This window comes from Diplotaxodon limnothrissa, linkage group LG11, assembly GCF_057381915.1.
Source record: "Diplotaxodon limnothrissa isolate DT_005_m linkage group LG11, D_limnothrissa_male_GT1.1, whole genome shotgun sequence".
NCBI lineage: Eukaryota > Metazoa > Chordata > Actinopteri > Cichliformes > Cichlidae > Diplotaxodon > Diplotaxodon limnothrissa.
This window is the reverse complement of record NC_140606.1, coordinates 8253911-8272089: the sequence shown is the minus strand read 5'-3', so window position 1 is coordinate 8272089 and position 18179 is coordinate 8253911. Positions and strand designations below refer to the sequence as shown.

Below are 18179 nucleotides of genomic sequence, written 5' to 3'. Positions count from 1 at the left end.
TTGTAGCTGCCAACTAGCTGTTGCTATTGTTGGCTCGTTGTCAGTTGTCTGGAGATGATAGAGTTCCATGTCTAATCTGCTGAGAATAAGTAATGAGCCTGTTAATGCAGGTTTTTGTGTTTTAGAGCCTTGACCTTGGTTTAGGAGAAGAGGTCTGAATGTTTTTTAGCTTTGAGTGTGACATACTAATGCTGATTTTTTCAATTCAAATTCTTTCTTTGTAAGACCTAAAACTGACATCATATTTAAAAAAATGAATCTTTATTCAATGCAAAATTTTTGTTACATTTTATAATTTCCCCCAAAACTACATGAAGTTACATCATCTTCTCACTTAAACAACTGAAATGAGGCCCGCTGTTGGCTTGTGTTCATTTGAGAGTGTTGGATAGCTTTAGCTGATTTGTCTTATTTAGCTTTGTAAACATGTCTGCGTTCAGCTAGGTAAAAGTGATTTAAGTGTCTGATTCGGTTTGTTGTTATTAATGTCTTCGCCTGTTGCTATCAGTGTGAGCGGAACTATGTGCCTGCACCACTGTGTTTATGTTGTGTATGCATGAAATGTACTGCATCATAACTGGACATATTGGAGGCTGACCTGTTGGTCATAATTGGATATAGCTGATAATACTTGAAGTTTGCAGATTCTGGCTCATAATGGTAATATAAAAGATTGTAATCCTAATTCTAAAAAAGTTATCATATTATATAAAACTGAGAATTTGTTTTTGCAAATCCTTACATGGTGTTTTTACATGTTTAAACATTTTTTGGAATTGGGTTGTGTGTGCCGTTATCTATTTTAGAAATGCTTTCAGTAAATGTATATTATTTTCCCCTGCTGCCCCTGCAAACAACTTACTTAACTTCTATTCACGTGTTCCTAATGCATAGGGACCAAAACAAAATACGTTGCCACCAGTATATATGAGTAAGAAGCAGCCAACACAATATACTGCAATATTAATACTTTATCCAAATGATAATGGGGGGAATATCTGCACCGAATTAAGATAAATCTGATCCCTCACTTGGCAATAATAGGGATTGTGACAGGAAATAAAAGTGAAATTAATGAGAAAATAAAATAATAATTATCGTTCAGTGATGATGATGGCGCAGTATCATTGCTCTACGCTGTGGGAAGAGTCGAGTGAAAGGGCCTCCGTAACAGCTCCAACTGTAACTCCAAACATGAAGTGTTGCTGCAGTGTCTTTCCCAGAATAGTTATTCAGTGGGAAGGATTTGCAGTTTGGAAGACAAATAAAGACATAGCACATCATGTGATAACACTTTTTAGTGTTGGGTAATAATATTAGGGAGCTTCTCGATAAACATCTCAAAATAGACTTGCTGATGTCAGAGAAAACATTTCTCTGATCTTTTCTGTGAAAAAAGAGACGCATAATGTAATAATATAACTTTATCACATCACCTTCCAACCAAACAGTAAGCAGGGAGAGAAAAGAGAAATAAAGATCTGAGAACACATTTGTATACAGATAACAGTCAATCCATCAAAACACATTCCCATAACAGTTCCTTCAATCCACCGACGTCTTTGAATCATGTGGCATTATTTGCCCTGGCTTTGTGAGCTCTGGTTTGGCTCAGAGCAATGTTAATAGGCCTATGAGTGAAAGCAGAACCACCAGTGTTTACGCACACTCACGTTCTCACTCTTGCTTGACCGCTCTCTTGCACACACAAACATATGTAGCACGTAGCTGTCCAGGGCTTGAGCATATTTCACACACCATTTGTGACTAAAACAAACATTAATGACCTGGTAGTTGGCCTGTCTGATGTCCGTATATGGAATGTAACTTCTGGCTCAATAACAAAGTTAGTCAGGGAAAAAGAGGAAAGCGCTGAAACAAAACTAATAATAGCATGAAAAATCCACGACGAAGGCCAGTTTTGGTTTTCAGGAGATGGTATTCAATGCCATTACATCATCACGCAGCCATTTAAGCAGGCTAATACGAGCTCACCGTAATGGGCCATTAACCGTTATAGATAGCAGTGTGGCTTTCTAATTTCATCCATTTTGGGTTTTGTGAAGTTGTTTTTTCTTTTTTCCAGTTTCTAAAAGCCTGTGATGGAGTGGCTTTTAGAACCCCCCACCCAACACACACACACACACACACACACTGTGTTTTCATATCTTTGTGGGGACATCTAATTGACATAATGCTTTAACTAGTCGCTTACCCTATGGAAAATGAATGAATAATCCTAACCCTTAGCCTGAACCTAACCGTCACCCTGACACTAAAATCACATTTTGAGTTTGAAAAATGCTTTCAAACTCGTGGGGACTGGGATTTGTCCCCATAAGGTCTGTTGGTCCCCACAAATACAATAAACGTCCAATTTTTGGTCCCCACAAAGATATGTAAACACGAACACACACACACCTGCAGGTGCATGCTTTCCATCTGGAAAGTCATGGAAAGGAGGCACAAAGGAAGTAAAATAATTTAGATACAGACACACACACACACATAAGTGTGGGGAGCTAAGGTTGTCTTTGAACAAAATGTGACAACCGCAAGACCTCAGCCTTTCTCTGGTACCATGGCAACATGTTCTATGCATTTGGTAGGTGAGGGAAAGGAGCAGATTCAGGTGTAATCAGTACAACAGTCATAGGGATCAGCCACTGAAATCTCCTCTGTGTGTGTATTCAAATCAAATTCGAGCAATTGTGTTTAATGAACAGAAAGACTACGTTGCAAGAGATTTACATTTTATTAGCAGCAAGCATCCTCCCGAGCTCTATTTTTCTAATATATCTGTGAGGATAAAGCATTCCTATAAATGACCAAACATCACTGACAGCTGAACAAGAAAAGCATGTAATTGAACTTATGCATGTTTATCTGACCTGCTTTGCTTCATTTTAATGTGGTGAAGCTGAGCTCATGCTGTTTGTGCTTTTGCGCTGCGGCAGGCTGTGGTTGTGGTTTGATGGGCACAGGGATCCCAGCCATATTGAAATCAGGCAGTGAGTGGTGCACTTTATGAAAATCAATTACAAATTGCTGGCCCCAAAGCAAATCCATAGTGCAGATGAGATGGCATATGGGACACTGTTCTGGATAGATTTCTCATAGTGTTGTATTAAGGGACATGACTTGCATTTTCTGTCTCTAAAACCTTCTGTAATGATCCGTTGTACTCATTCTGAATGACAAAGTTCAAATTAAACGTTTACCTTTTGTGCTTTGTCTTCAAATCTTTAAATTATCCTACCTACACAAGCAGGCGTCATGCACAGGCTGGCCCTGCACCCCAACAGTGGTGGGTACACAACATGATGCAAGTGTGCTAAACAGGAATAACCCTGCGTAGCAAACAAGATTTTAAGGACTGAATGTAAAATAAAAAATAAAATGGCATTTAAAACTACATAATGCAGAGAAAGACGTAACAATGTATTGCTAATCTCCTAGGACACCAGCCCAGGCAGTGTGGGTGTCTGGACGAGACGCGCTTGCTTGCTCATTCGCTCATCTGCTCAATAAAACTGGGCTGCGGCTGCAACGTGTTGTCTCCCTACCATATTTGATGTGGTACACTCCCACATGTAACCCCCTCCTCTTATTCACTCTTCCTCTCACCCTCCCATACTCGCAGCAGACCGGCTGTCATGATTTGCAGCCCACTCGTGAACGTTTACCTCATATAACTGTCGCTCCGGCAATCTTTCATCCTACTTCTCCTCTGCTGAATGCTGGGTGGCAAACTGGAGCATTATATAAAGAGAATGTGGGCTACACATGTGTGTGGATGTGTGGTTTATTCACCTGTACTAGTTACAAAACTTTCTAAAAATTCATTTTAGGGTAATTATAAATAATAAAAATAATACTGCTGAGTTCTGACCTTTTGTTTTTTGTGTGGTTCAGTTTTTCTCCAGTAGTTTTTCACAAGATTTCCTTAAGTGTTACTATGCCTCCTTAAGCATCATTCAACCATTAGACAACCTCACAAACACAGGCAAACTAAGCAAAATGAAAAAAATATTTCACTTCAGTGCTATTTTATTTTATTCATACACCACCAAATCACAACAGTCACCGCAAGGTGCTTTATATTGTAATTTACGGACCCTACAATAATACAGAGAAAGCCTCAATAATGACACAACCGCACACGAACAAGCACTTGGTGACAGTAGAAAGGAAAAACTCCCTTTTAACAGGAAGAAACCTCCAGCAGAACCAGGCTCAGGGCGGCATAGCCATCAGCTGTGACCAGCTGAGGGGAGGAAGCCAGGACAATGACACACCAGTTCCCTTTAAATGTCTTTATTTCAGAAGACAGTTTTTGATTGTAGCACATGTGTGCATTAGAAAATGGAGCATAATCTCATTCTCTATAGTCCACTATAGTCGCTACAAATCCCTCTAACTATAAGGCACATACCCTGATCTTTACACTTGCCTGCCAGTGACAGGCCTTCCAGCCACCACAGCACTCTCGATGGTGGGAAAGCCCTGCACTAATTCAGGGCATGCCCATTGACTCCTGGCCAGTCAGAGTGTGAAGCCAAAGCCTGTCAGTGAGGCTTAGCAAGTCCTCTCAGTGATGCCATCACTTCTGACAATCTGCCTGGCCTCAGCACTGCGGTGTAACTTTGTGGCTGCTAAAGTGTTACAGTAGCACGTACAGTTTTTAGCAGTTCAGCTGTCAGTAACTGCCTGACTCTTATCTTGCTTTTTAGCATCACCAGTGTGGATGCCTGTCAATGGTTTTGGTTTAGCTTTGTGTAGTTTCACCTATGTAATATTCAGTGCTTCCTACATACACCTTACTTAGGCAGGTCATAGACGTAGAGTTGTGAAAAACAAAGTACACCCTTTTGCAGTTCAAAGGTGCTACATATTAGGAAATAAGAAAACAAAGCTAAGACTAGGGATGGGTATCGAAAACCGGTTCTTGTTGAGAACCGGTTCCCACTGTTTCAATTCCTTGGAATTGTTTGCCATTTTTGCAAACGATTCCCTTATCGATTCCAGTCGCCCCGAATGATGTCACCACGTTGCGGAGCGTCATTTACCTGGCAGGAAACATGGCGGCTCAAACGCTCAAAAGTTTGGTTATACTTTACGAGAACGGATGACAACAGGGCAACTTGCAATACTTGCAAAGTAGATATTTCATTTAAGGGAGGAAACACTACGAATATGCAAAAGCATTTGCTCACAAAACACGCGATAAACTTAAATGAATGTCGTGTTTTTAATTCCGCTCCGGACTCGTGAATCTCAACCCAGCAGCAGTGGTAATGTTTGCACGTCCTCTCCTGTTAATGCGGCAGGTAAATAATCAACTAACAGTGCATATTATGTTTGCGCAATCTGCCTTAATACAAAACCTGCCATTACTGTGCATTTAGGTGACCATGATGAGAGAGACAGACAGAGTCTGGCTGGCGCTCGCTGGCAGTTCTCACTGCAGTCTACCGGTAGCGTCTCCTGTCAGGCCAGGATAGACAAATGTCGCCGCGCAGTGACTAAGTTTGTGGTCAAAGGCTTGAACCCATTTGCCACAGCAGATGGTAAGTGAATGTGTTTAATTGTAGGCAGGGACATTACTGGATATTCTTGTGACACCCCATTGAAGAGCCGTAGGCTGGATCTCTTAAGATCTCACTGTTGGGTTTGTAAGGTTATGTTACTCCTAAATTTCTATCTCGTTCAAAGAGAAGATATAAAACAAAGTTCTAAGCTAATCGACCTTAGTGTTCTCCTTTTTTAAAAAGAATCAATAAGAGAATCGATAAAGAATCGAATCGTTAATGTCATGGTCCCTGTGCCTGCCCAGCCGGCCTCACAAGGCTACACTTGTGTTTTGCTTTTTCTCTCCCCTACCTCTCTGCCTGGGCGGAGCTCACAGCTGGCTCCCACCCTTGGCTCACACAGCTGTTGGCGATCAGCTGATGGCGATCAGCTGATTACCGGTCTACTATTTGAGGCTGGGTCACAGATCCTCTCATCGCTGGATGATTGAGCTACTGACGTTAGTCTTTCTTTTGGTCTTATACCTTTACGCCCTACCTTCGTGATTTGTGAGTGATTTCTCCCTTCCCTATTCCAGTTTATCTTCCCGGACCTGTGACCTCCCCGCGGTACGGACGTGTGTGAGTCGGATGTGAGGACGTGAGCGAGCGTGAGAGAGAGAGACAGAGCCTTCCCCTAATCCCCTGGAACCCTGGACTTTCCCCGTCACTGTATATAGTATTGCACTGGTGTGTAAATAAATCGTGTTCTGATACGTCAACCTGCTCTGCGCTTGAGTCCCTGCTTTCAGTTTGTGACAGTTAAACAGAATCGAAAATGGAATCGGAATCGTGAAAATCTTATCAATACCCATCCCTAGCTAAGACGCAGACCTAGTATGCAAAAAATAAGTGCACCCTGTGATTTAACAGTATCTAAAACCACTTTTAACACCAACAATTTGGAAGTAATTGTTTTGACTTTAACAGTAAGGAATGTTTTTGACAAAAAGCTCCCCAATAAGGGCTGAAAATGAGTGAAAAAGCAGCTGATGTCCAAAGAAAACTTCACAAAGCCCGGGGAACAATTGTTGAAAGCCACTTCCAAAAGACCATCAGGGTGTACACCTCACCCCTGGCGTCGTTGCCCACCTCTCAATTTTAAATACACGTAGACATTGAGGGCTAGCAGGAGGGACCATGCGCTTACCTGCTGCTCTCTGGCAGGTAGCTCCATGCCCTCCTGGGTTTTAAATGCACCTTAGAACACACATGCATCAACACTACAATGAGCGGGTGGAGGGAGGTTTGGAGTCTTCTCTCACCCCCGTTCTCTGCGGCCTGCTGGAGCGGGGGGGCTAGGAGGAGGAGTTGGCCGTCCGACTGCAGTCTGGAGTGTGGGGCCTCCCTGCTGCTGCGGAGTCGGGGCGGTCTGCCTCTCCCCACCGCAGGGAAAAGGGTAACACCACCTGGGTCTGGGTGCAGTTCCCCCCTCCAGGGGCAAGGTTACCTAGACCCGGTTCGTAGAGTACGCTTGGGGAGTGTGATTGTGTGTACAGCGTCTCTTTATGTCTGTCTCCATGTTGGTTGAGTGTGGAGTAAGTGCATATGAGAGCATGAGGGTGGGAATGGATGTTTGTATCTGTGTGTGCCTGTATGTCTGTGTCTATATGTCAGGTTGGGTATCAGATGCCACCTCTCTGGGGACATCTCAGGCTCTCCAAGGTTTGGAGGCCTATCTCCCCCACCACCACTTCCCCTGCCGGTGGCGGACTCCCTCAGGTGTCGGTGCGTTGGTGGTTCTTTGTGTCTGGGGATGGGCGTCCAGGTACACACCGGCTCACTCCTTGGCGGCCGCTTATCGGGGCCTGGAGCCTGGGGCTCGCTCGGGCCACTTCGGAGGTGGGGTGCCCCCAGCCTCTCGGCCTGGGGCTCGGTCACTCAGGCACAGCTGGCTGCCGGCGGAGCTCACAGGCGCGTCACTGCAACTCCCCCTGGCTTCTGCTCCGCGGCTGCTGAGTGAGCCCTCATCTGGGACTCTCCTCAGCTCTTTCTGGGACAGTGGTGCAGCTGCCCCTCTGTTAGTCTTCCTTGGTCTCTTGTGTTCTGGGGGCCTCTGGATGTCTGGAGTTTTGATCTCCTCCATACCTGCTTCATGCCCTGGAGGACGGGGCTGTGGCCCCCCCACACCCTCTAGCAGATCATTACATGAAGGAACCTTTTAAAAAAACAAGCGCGTCCATGCTCACAGGTGTACACACGGGTGACCAAAAAACCCAAAACCCAAAAAAAAGAAAAAAAGAAAGCCACTTCAAAAAACTGGCAAAAGTCTGGCTCCTTGGAAGCAAAATGTAGACTTTTATAGACTTTTGCACACAATACTGTAAAGATCATGACTACCAATATTTAAAACAAAAAGCTGCTTTACATGAGCTATAAAGGGACAAATGAAATCCTCTTTTTTTGTCATTTTGACATGAAAATGTTTTTATGTAGGATCTTGTGAAGCCCATCACAACACTGCTAAGACGCTGGCAATTGGTCATCTCTAGCTAACAGAGAGAAAAGTTATGGCAGACTGACAGATATACAGAGAAACACATACACAGAGCAGAGAGGTTAAATATAACAGACAGCTGGTGTGTACAGCTGACATTTCAACACGAGACACAGAGGGATGTAGCTTTCTGAAGGACACCGTGCATATCCTCATACCTCCACTCGCCAAACAATTAAATTAACAGTTATTTGTGTCTGCCAAGAGGATTAAGCTGTAAAGTGCTATGTCATGTCGTAAAGGCAAACAATCTCCCTCTGCCCCGCTTTAATACAACAGTCTGAAATCAGCATATACACTTACAGTAAGTATGTTTGAGAGACTGCAGCTCTATTATAGTAAACCATTTCACACTCTCAATTTCACTAAAATCTATTATTACGTTTAATGCCAACAGTGCTTATGATCTAACACAACAGACAGGCACTCAGCGCAGCGCCGCGATGACTCACAGGTCAGAGATCCGCATCGAACCAATTGGGAGGCCAGGTGTCAGCACTGTCATCTCTGACACACAAAATTACTCTGTGACACGCACGAGAGAGAGACGTCGGGCGCCTTTCATTCTCGTAACCTCTCGAAACATAAAAGGCTGCTTTAACTGCTTTCTGTAACATGGCAACAGATGCGTTTTCACATCAAAATCTTAAGATGATGTGAACTCCTGTACCCAAACGCTTAATTGTGTCCATTAGAGTGGTGGTTTGATTATCTGACACAAATCAAGACCTCAGTGGATGAAGGACTCCAGGATCCTTTAATGAAACTCATTTCATTACGTTTGTCATCCAGTTCCTGTTTCTATATTGGTGTACTTCTACATGAATGTCACAGTGTTACCATACATGGGTACGTTTTGGTATTCATTCACAAACACCAGCACTCGGTTCACTGTGAGCAACACCTAGTTTCCATGTTGTGCTATGTATGCAAAGCATAAGACTGCGTGGTATTAAATAATTAGAATAAATCACCGAGCTGTTTTCTGTGCTTCATTTCAGCTGTTAACAGATTTAATTAATCTGCCTCATGCACATCTTTATTTGCAGGAAATGGCAAAGATAAAGATGGATTTATTATTGTTTTTACTGTTACAACAATCTTCATGCCACAGTGAAAAACAGAAGCAGATCCATTCAGCCTGTGATGACACAGGGGCTGTAATAAAAAAAGTCTGGCTTGCATGTTGAGGCAGTAACATCAGTCAAAGATCTCTCAGAGGGTTCTTGTAAAATTAGGTTTCGGTTTGCATCACACTGCCATCTCTGTGAGTTACTGCAGCTAGAAATCTAAATGTGACATCCTAAATACGAAGAACAGGAACAACAGAATTTTTTTAAAAGTATTAAACAAACACTAGACTCCACCTGTGAACGCATGGGTAGGGTGCCGGGCGCAGAGCTTCACCTGACACCAGCGGACGGCACATCATGTTCTCACTTGTCACCACCGCGTCTGTGCGAACCATAAAGCAGAGTCGGAATGATCAAGTTTGATCTCAGCCGCACTCATGTGGAGCAGAGCGCAGCCACAGGAGAACAACTGCAGAGCTCTGTGTGAAGAGGGGTGAACTTGGATGCTGGGATATTGTGTGCAGGTGCTGTGCTGCTTCAAGCATATTTGATGAAGCATGTGTCTTGACATTTCTTCTTCACGGGACATCGTGGATACACTGTTTTAGCTTCAGTCTTTAGGTTTCTTGGCATGTGACTGCAGTGATCTGGGTTGTAAATCAGCGAATTGCATAATACTGCACTCAAAAGTGTTCCAGCCCTTGTGATCTCAATATTTATAAATGAGCTTCCCGCCTGTAATTTGACCTGTTTACCTCCTGACAGCAGTATTGAGCTCAGTGAGCTGCAGTGTAGCTGCATCCTTGGTTTAAATGAGGAATGCCAACAATCCTAGCTATCCCTCCTGGGAAAACCGAAGGACAAGCGCAGACATTGTTTCCCACACTGTGCTCATCATGTTAGAGAAAACGAGCCAAAGAAAATCAAACGACCAGCTCACAAGTGTTACCATGCTGTCATAGCTGGCTGGATTTCTACATGTCAGTTGCCCATCACAGAGAGCATGTCTACTCTTCTCATCCTGCATGCTACATACATTTTTTTTTTTATTTCTAGTAATGTGTATATGATTTTAATTTGTGTATGATCAACTGCCAAATACAAAAAATACATCACATATATTTTTTACTGTATCTTAAAAATAAAAATGACAAGTAAGAGGGGGGAGGAACAGCTAACGAGAAGTTCCAACTCAGACAACACTGATAATGAAAGTGCAAGCAGGGAGTGACTAGGCAGCTAACAATGAAGTGCAGTACATGCAACCGAATTAGCACAATGGGAATGCTAAGTTGCTGTGTGTACAGACAATGTTGCCTATACACTGTAAGTTGCACTAAAGTTATTACAAGGCACCAGCATGTTGGGTCATGAATTAATATTGTACAAAAAAGTGTCTGTGGCCCAACCATGAGCTGCTACAACCAACTAAAAGCGCTGTTAAGACTATTGCTGGTGGAAAAGTTAGTCTAGGGCTCCATTGCCTTTTGTTTTGATATTCATCATCTTTTAACAGCCTTTGGGTTTACAGGGTGCTTTCGTCTCATGAACTTTCTGTTAGAGTGCAAACACTTAACAGAAATTCATACCAACACCCAGTAAACCTAGCATGGGAAATAGGTTACACTGCATGCTCTGAGACCACACTGTCAACCACGGTGCTGCTCAATGGTTTTCTACTAACAGATGCTATTCTTTCTCCTTATGAAGCTGGAGCCTCTTTAACTGATACTATAAATAATGAGGTTTTGCCAGCTTTAAAAAAAGACATTGTTGGAAAAAGGAGCTGCCTGAATTACTGCTCAGTTACACACAAGCACAGCAAACTTAATGCGGTTCTGAAAAATAATATGAAATAATATATCCCTAACTGAAGCTCTATTCAAAATTTACCAGTGAACTTTCTGCTTCGACATGTTTTCATTTGTAAATCACTCAAACATGGATGATTGGCCTTTAAGGACACTCCAGGCAACCAAGAGGTGTGGGCATGACTTTCTACAAACCCAATTTAGGGAAGTGAGTGTTTGATATGCTTATAATGTAAGCCCACCTATCCATTTAAAAAACAAATGCAATACCACAGCTATAAGCAGAGCGTGTGGTACAGTGCTTGTGTCCCTTTCACTACACAGAGCGAAGGACTTTGGTATGCAACCCACTGAGATGAGTTTGTATGCAGTCCTCCAAAAAACCCCAACAATATGCAGCCAAGCGTAGACGATGTTGTGCGAAGGTCAAACGCCGATTGGCTGAAAAGTTGTCTAGAACAGGAAAGAGACACCTCCTTCACCACAAAGGGAAACAAGTGTGAAAAAATAATGAACGATCAAAATAGCAGCGTGAGAAGAACAGTGCTGCAGCAGACTGTTTGAATTGTTTCTAGCAAATCTTTTTTACAACACATATATAAAAGCAACACTACAACCATTAACTTGGTAAGATAAGTGTGGCATTGAGTCTTAGTTGGTTTTCTAGTAAAGGGGCGATTTGAGTTCGAATCCCAGCACTACCCTCCTCTTAGGGGAGGAATGGTGTCCACCATGAAGCTACCACACTGGTGCTACCAGCTGTGGAGACCCCGTGTTGCTTGTTTTGGTATGACGGTTAAACACGTCATTCGTTTTCTTCCGCTTATCCAATTCAGAGGGGCGGGGGATCTTCTTATAGGGGGGCTGGATCCTATGAAACATCAAGTGTTTGTTCTTTTTGGGCTTATAATGTGCTTGTGCTCCCTAGAAATTCATACGTAGTCAGCCTCGTATGCATTTCTTTGGACTGTGGCAGGAAACACATTCCAGCCAAAGCTCTGAGACAACACTATCAATCACTTTGAACCCAAATCAGGTAAGTAATGAAAAGGATGCCACTCACCAAGGTGAGCTTTCTACTTCTGGTAGATGAATTTATGCTGGTAGTCCTTATCCACCAATAACTTTATCTGAAAGTTACCAGCACCTGAGGAAAGACAGAAAATATAATTTTTAAACTTCAATTTAATAGCAGGACGACTTTACCAGTAGAACAGCAGCTGTTTATATGAAGCTTATGTGTGAGTTCTATTAGGAAGATCTGTAATCAGTCATCTGCCTGCTTTCCTGGGTGTTAGGCTGCTTTTCTGCTCTTTACATCACTACCACTTTCCCACGCTTTCAATCTCAGTACAGACTTCATTACTCTAGTCCAATCATTTCCTTGTCTGCCTCCTTTGAGCCAATCAGCCTCCACTTTGCATGCAACCCACCTCCTCTCCATCTCCACCTCACCGACACCTCAGCCAGAGCTCCATCAAAGCCTCAGTTCATCTTCACCACCAGCAGCACCTAGACTCTGGGGGGGTGGGTCCTGTCCTAAATCCTATCACTGCTGGGATTTCGTGCTGCCACGATGGGTCATCGAAGTCTAATCGCAGAATACATGAATTTTTCTATCACAATAAATCATGTTCAGTTCAGAAGTGAATGTAGCGTATTCAACATGCAAGCACGAAGTCTGTAACCATAAGTGTACTATTCTTTGTTTGTTAGAGTGCATGTGAGTTAATGATTTAGGGTCAGTGACCCACACAAGTGTGAGAACTGGTTTGACTGCAGCGCTGCCTGTACTGACTCTTGTCATAGACTTCACTTGATTAAAGCTGCTCAGTTGCAAGTTGCCATTTTCACTATTGTACATTGTAACACTTTGAACCAGAGAACTTTACACTGTACCCATTCATACACATGCTACAAAGAACCATGCGGTGCGTTGCCCACTAAAACAGAAGACGCTGCGGACTAAACACTGCACAATCCTAAGAAAAATACAAAGGAGACCTATTATGCTCATCTTCAACACTATTTGTGTACTATTGGACTCAACCAGAGCAGCTTTACAATATTCACAGTTCAAAATCACCGCTGTCTAAAACAAGTAGCTTTACCTTCTCTCCCTTCAAAGCCACCCAGCATTCTTGTGATTGGCCGCACCGCTCAAACAACGAATTTGAGCAAAAGGTGGATGGGTGCCTGCGCTGTGTGCATGAGAGGACTGTATCAACAGGTCCACTCTCAACTGTCATCACACACAATGTCTCACTTTTAGGCTTACAGACTCGTTATTTGAAACCTTGTCGATAGTTAATATGAGCATCATCACTGCCCCATATCTCCAGTATATATATTTCACTTTGAGCAAGTCATGCGCTTTATCACATGCTGTCATATAAAAAACAGAAAGATCACTTACACTTGAGTAATATCTTACACTGTTAAAGCATCCTCATATTTATCTTCAAATATTCCAGGCCTGACCAGAGGGCACGTCTTTCTTCATAAAAACTTCTCCCGCGGTCTAACGATCCGCCTCCTTTCTCAGATGTCTCTCAACACATGTAAAAAACTAAAGACAGATGGTGTCCTTGTGATAGATCTGCACCTACCAGGGCTGTGGACTGTTGACTGTTACATGTATCTAAAAAAGAAAAAGTTTTTTCTACTTTTTACTGCTGTCATATTTTCATACAACACCAGAAGGGAATTCAAAATGATCCAATACACCAGAAAGACTTCTTTACGTTTCTAGATAGGGGAAAAAATAAAATAAAAAATAAATAAAGCGTTTTTCACTCTTAACACAAAACCCCAGCTTGTCAGTGCTCTCTGGTGGTCAAACTCAGATTATGGTGCCTGTTCTTAGGGGCAGTTTGCTATGTCTGTCACTCCTGCGGTCGCTTTTTAAAGCCTGGCGTTCAGATCTGATATAATATGTCTGAATGAGCACGGCTGATTTATCGGCGGTGCCTGTCATCAGAGATATGTGATGCATACAGACTAAACAGAGTTAAGGTTTGTTTACTCTTCACCTGTGTGATAAGGAGCCGGCTGTATCTCAGCCACCAGGAAAAATCTCTCCAAGGCAGATAAATGTGGGCGTGTACATCCACACTCAACTTCAGTTCATATGTAATGAAATGATCATGGGCCCGAGTAAAACAGGAGGCGATGCCTGCCCCCCCCCCTTCAAATCACAGCTTAAGACTCCTTTAGGACAGAGTTGTGATGCTGAGTGAAGGTTTTCAAAGCCTGATCGCCAACAAACACAAATTCAATTCAGCTTAAATCCTCCTGAGCTTTCTTTCCCCAAGCAAACAGTCCGAGTTTGAATCCGCCTACAGCCCGTAAACACGAGCAAATCGGAACAGTATGCTAACTAATGTTAACAGGCCAGAAAGGACAAATGTAATAACAGATGAGTTACGTTAGTTTCTGCTATTAAAACCTCATATTACCCAGCTGTGCTCGGATACAGGACGCGGGTACGTGCTGAGCAAACCTGCAGCACAACAGCAAAAAGTAGACCGCTGTAGACCACACGAGTGAGTCGCTTTATGTTTGTGCTCGGCAGTCATTTACCACAGCCATTTGCGAGGAAACAAAAGAGCTACACATGCTATCAAATAGGGACAAACAACTTCACAGCGGTCACTCACCACTATGTTACAGTACACCCGGGGCTGGCCTCTTCGTCTGCCGGCTAACCTGAGAGCCCAAACCGCTCAGACACAGGAACACATGTAGCCCCCAACAAGTGTCAGCGAGCGCGGAGTCAGAGCAAAGATAGCATAGAAAAGATGTGCTGCCCAGGAGAGAGAGACGGTTATACAAATGGTCTATTGCGAGGCATTTCCCTGCATTAAAGTGTGAATGTAATCATTAGAAACTAAATAAAAAATTTTTTGTTTTGCTCAAACAAAACATATTTTCTTTGCAACACACGAAAGGCGTGTCTGTGCAAATTTTGCGGTACCAAGAAAAAGAGCGGAGTGGGACCTCTGTTTTTTTTCTTCCGCTTTAGCCACCGCGAATCAAATTACATTGTAATGACTTTGTACTTGACTCTGGCGCCATCTAGTGGACAACTAGACAATAGGGCTTTTTTTGGTGGTGTCCCCAAGAAGTGATTTTCGATGTTTCTCTCTTTCTCTCTCTCTCTCTCCCTCTGTGTGTGTTTTAATGTTTAATACATTTACTTATATTGGTAAGTAGACTGTAGTAAATAGGATATATGAAGGGTAATATATAAAATAAAGACATGACCAGTTCTGCAAGTTTTTTTTGTGACTGCGTTATTGTACTGACCTTATAATCATTATAGCACTTTTTGGTCCCTTGTTGTGTTTATATGACTGCCATGTTGGATTTGTCTCTGTTTTTGATGCCTTCTTTGCCAGATCTCGCTTAAAAATACATTTTTAATGTCAATAAGACTTTTTACTCAGATGGATGTACAAAAGTCACTTTGCTAAAACAGATTGCAGCTTCTACCTTGTGGGAGGAATGTTCTTTCTGCCTCAAAATGATATCATTCATGAGCGATATGTTTGACATATTTTTGACAGATTATAGTCCAATAAGTCATTTATATTAGTTTAAATTCCTGCAATCATTTTTTTTGGCAAATACCAGAAATCAAATTTTTGCAGACGATCATTTTTGGCATGACTGTGTTCCTAACTCAAATAAATTGAAAAAATAAATAAATAAATAAATAAATAAACACAAATAAAAATATCTTCAGATCATGCACTAAAAATATTGATCTCTTGAGAAAAAATAATGCATTGTAACAGATTTATCTAATTTACTTCTAAGTACTTTGTCACTCTAGTTTATTACAGTTTTCAGGTATCTGTACTGGAAAAAAACACGAGAGATAACTTCAGACAGAGATGAAATAAGATGTAAGACAGAACTGGATAGAAGAAGAAGAAGAAGAAGAAGAAGAAGAAGAAGAAGAAGCGAGGTTTCATTTAAAGGCTCAATGGGCTTTGTTAAAATGTAAAGTGTCCTCATACCAGATCTGTATCTGATGTGATTTTTCATATTGTGTAACGTCCTTCAAAACAAAACTGATGCATGCAACCTTGTGTCATTCAAAGGTTGCATGCAAACACTCAGTATTTTAGAGCAGGGTAAACAGTTTAACTTGTCGTACTGTGAAGAAATCAAAGCAATGTGTTGGACTGGAGTAGAGCGGCTGTGGTGTTCCTGGTTAGTTAGATTACATCAAGTGTAGCAGAGATGAATTTGAATTTAAGCTGATGATACAGAGATTCAACCACTGAATTCTACATTCATACCAACAGCGTGGCCTAGTGGGGAATGGAAATCAGCTAAATAGCGTGTGAACTCATGGGTTAAATCTAGTTGAATACAGTTGTGTAAAACCATTCCAGGAGCAGTAAACCTCAGCACTGATCAGCCACTAACTGATCTTCAGCTTCTTCCACCTGCTCAATCCCACTTTAACACCTGCCTGCACTTATTCTTCTGCTTAGGTGTAGAGGCAAACTCAAACCTGGTCATGATATTATGTTATTAGTATATTAATCTAGCATGGCTTTCAGTTAGCTTTTCACAAAAATCCAGAGAACACTACTACTTTTGACCTTCTTTAAGCACATTTCAGAGCCTGTGCTTTTTCACTTATACCTGACTAAAGACGTTGAGTAAATACTTTGACTTTTACTGGAGGTTTTACAAAATGTATTTATTTAGTTTAACACATATGTACACATCCTAAAAACCCCAGCACATCCACACCAACAAAAGAAAAATTTGTTGTCTATTCACAGTTAATAGGAAGACTATCCCATCAATACTTGAACATTTGGTTGGTGCAGGAGTGTCAGTGAAGATCATGGATGGATAACCTTTACTCAAGCAGCCTCAAAGAGTGAGTTATACTTATGCTTTTGAACTCAGGAGGTAGAGCAGGTGAGCTGCTAATTGGAAGGTTGCTGGCTGGATCCCTGGTTGCTCCAGTCTGCATGTCAGAGAGTATCACTGGACAAGATATTGAACCCTAAGTTGCTTCCTGGTGCATTCATCATAGTGTGAATGTTAGAGAGAAAACACTTAGTTTTAGGGGGGGAAAAAGGTGCTTTTGTGAATGAGGCATGTTGTATAAAGCACTCTGAGTGCTCCAGTAGAATAGAAACATGCTATATAAGAACCAGACCATTTACTATTTTATCATTTCAAAATAGAGCTGCACAGCATACTCGGACTACTGTGATGTTTCAGTAAAATGATATGAAATTAGTAAAGCTAATGAAGTCAGAACAGCTGGAAACTAGCTCTTCTTCTAAGAAAACAGAAGCTGACTCTTTGCTGTTACTTAAAGGGTTTTTAGTATGTTTAGTGTAGGTTTCTGCAGTATTCAGTGACCCAAGCAGAGGAGCATCAGTGTGGAACCAAAAGCGGGGTCCAACAGTGCTGGTTTGCCTGTTTGCTTGAACAGAACGCCTACAAAGGACAGGGGCCGTGTTATCTGGAGCCACAGTCAGTTCAGTTCTTCCGTTTGTTAACCAACAGTGAGCTGAGGTTTATACAAAGATGCACCACCAGGTGGCGATCAAGTGCTGCACTCCATATTCATGTGGTCCTGTGTCTCTCTTTACCTTAGAAAAGGCGCCAAAATAAAACCCTGCGATTCAGATAATTTTAGCCCCAAAAGATACTGCTCTTTGCAAGAGGTTACTTTTTTTTTTCAGAATTACTGATTATACTACAAACAAGTGTTGTTTAATTTGAGAAAGACAAAACATCTACAATAGTTTTCTGAATTTTTGAACTACAAACCAAAGTCAGCTATTTGCTATTTCGAGCTTCTCAAATCCAAACATTTAATGCTTTTCTTACAGGCGTCTGTAAACTAAATACATCTGTGTAGTGCTGGTCAGACACCTAAAGCTCAGAAATTCTACATTTTACAATATTTGCTACAACTAACCAAAATAATAACCGCAAAAAAAATAAAGAAAATTATATTTTTCGAATTTAATCATCTAAAACAAAGGCAAGAAAAGTTTTTCAGTGGACTCTCGGATACTGTTAACATTTCACGAGTCTCCAGGAAGTTACCCTCTGCTTCTGTTTAGCTGTAAATAAATCACGGCTATCATTAATCTCAGCCAAACTCCACTGGATCCCAAACGAGATTTATCACTGCCGCGACTAGTATTTTTCCAACTCATGCACTTGCATCAGTTGGATC

At 42.0% G+C, this 18179-nt stretch overlaps 1 protein-coding gene across 1 annotated transcript in view; it reads right to left on the bottom strand.

The window, feature by feature from the left end:
• Nucleotides 1-14672, bottom strand: part of ncalda (neurocalcin delta a) — a 65541-nt gene extending 50869 nt beyond the window's left edge. Inside the window, exons 1-2 of the mRNA XM_085366128.1 lie at nt 14611-14672; nt 12015-12098 (exon numbers count right to left, since the gene is read on the bottom strand). The gene's annotated coding sequence lies outside the window, so the exon portion shown is untranslated. The remainder of the gene's footprint in view (nt 1-12014; nt 12099-14610) is intronic.
• Nucleotides 14673-18179: the final 3507 nt, after the last annotated feature.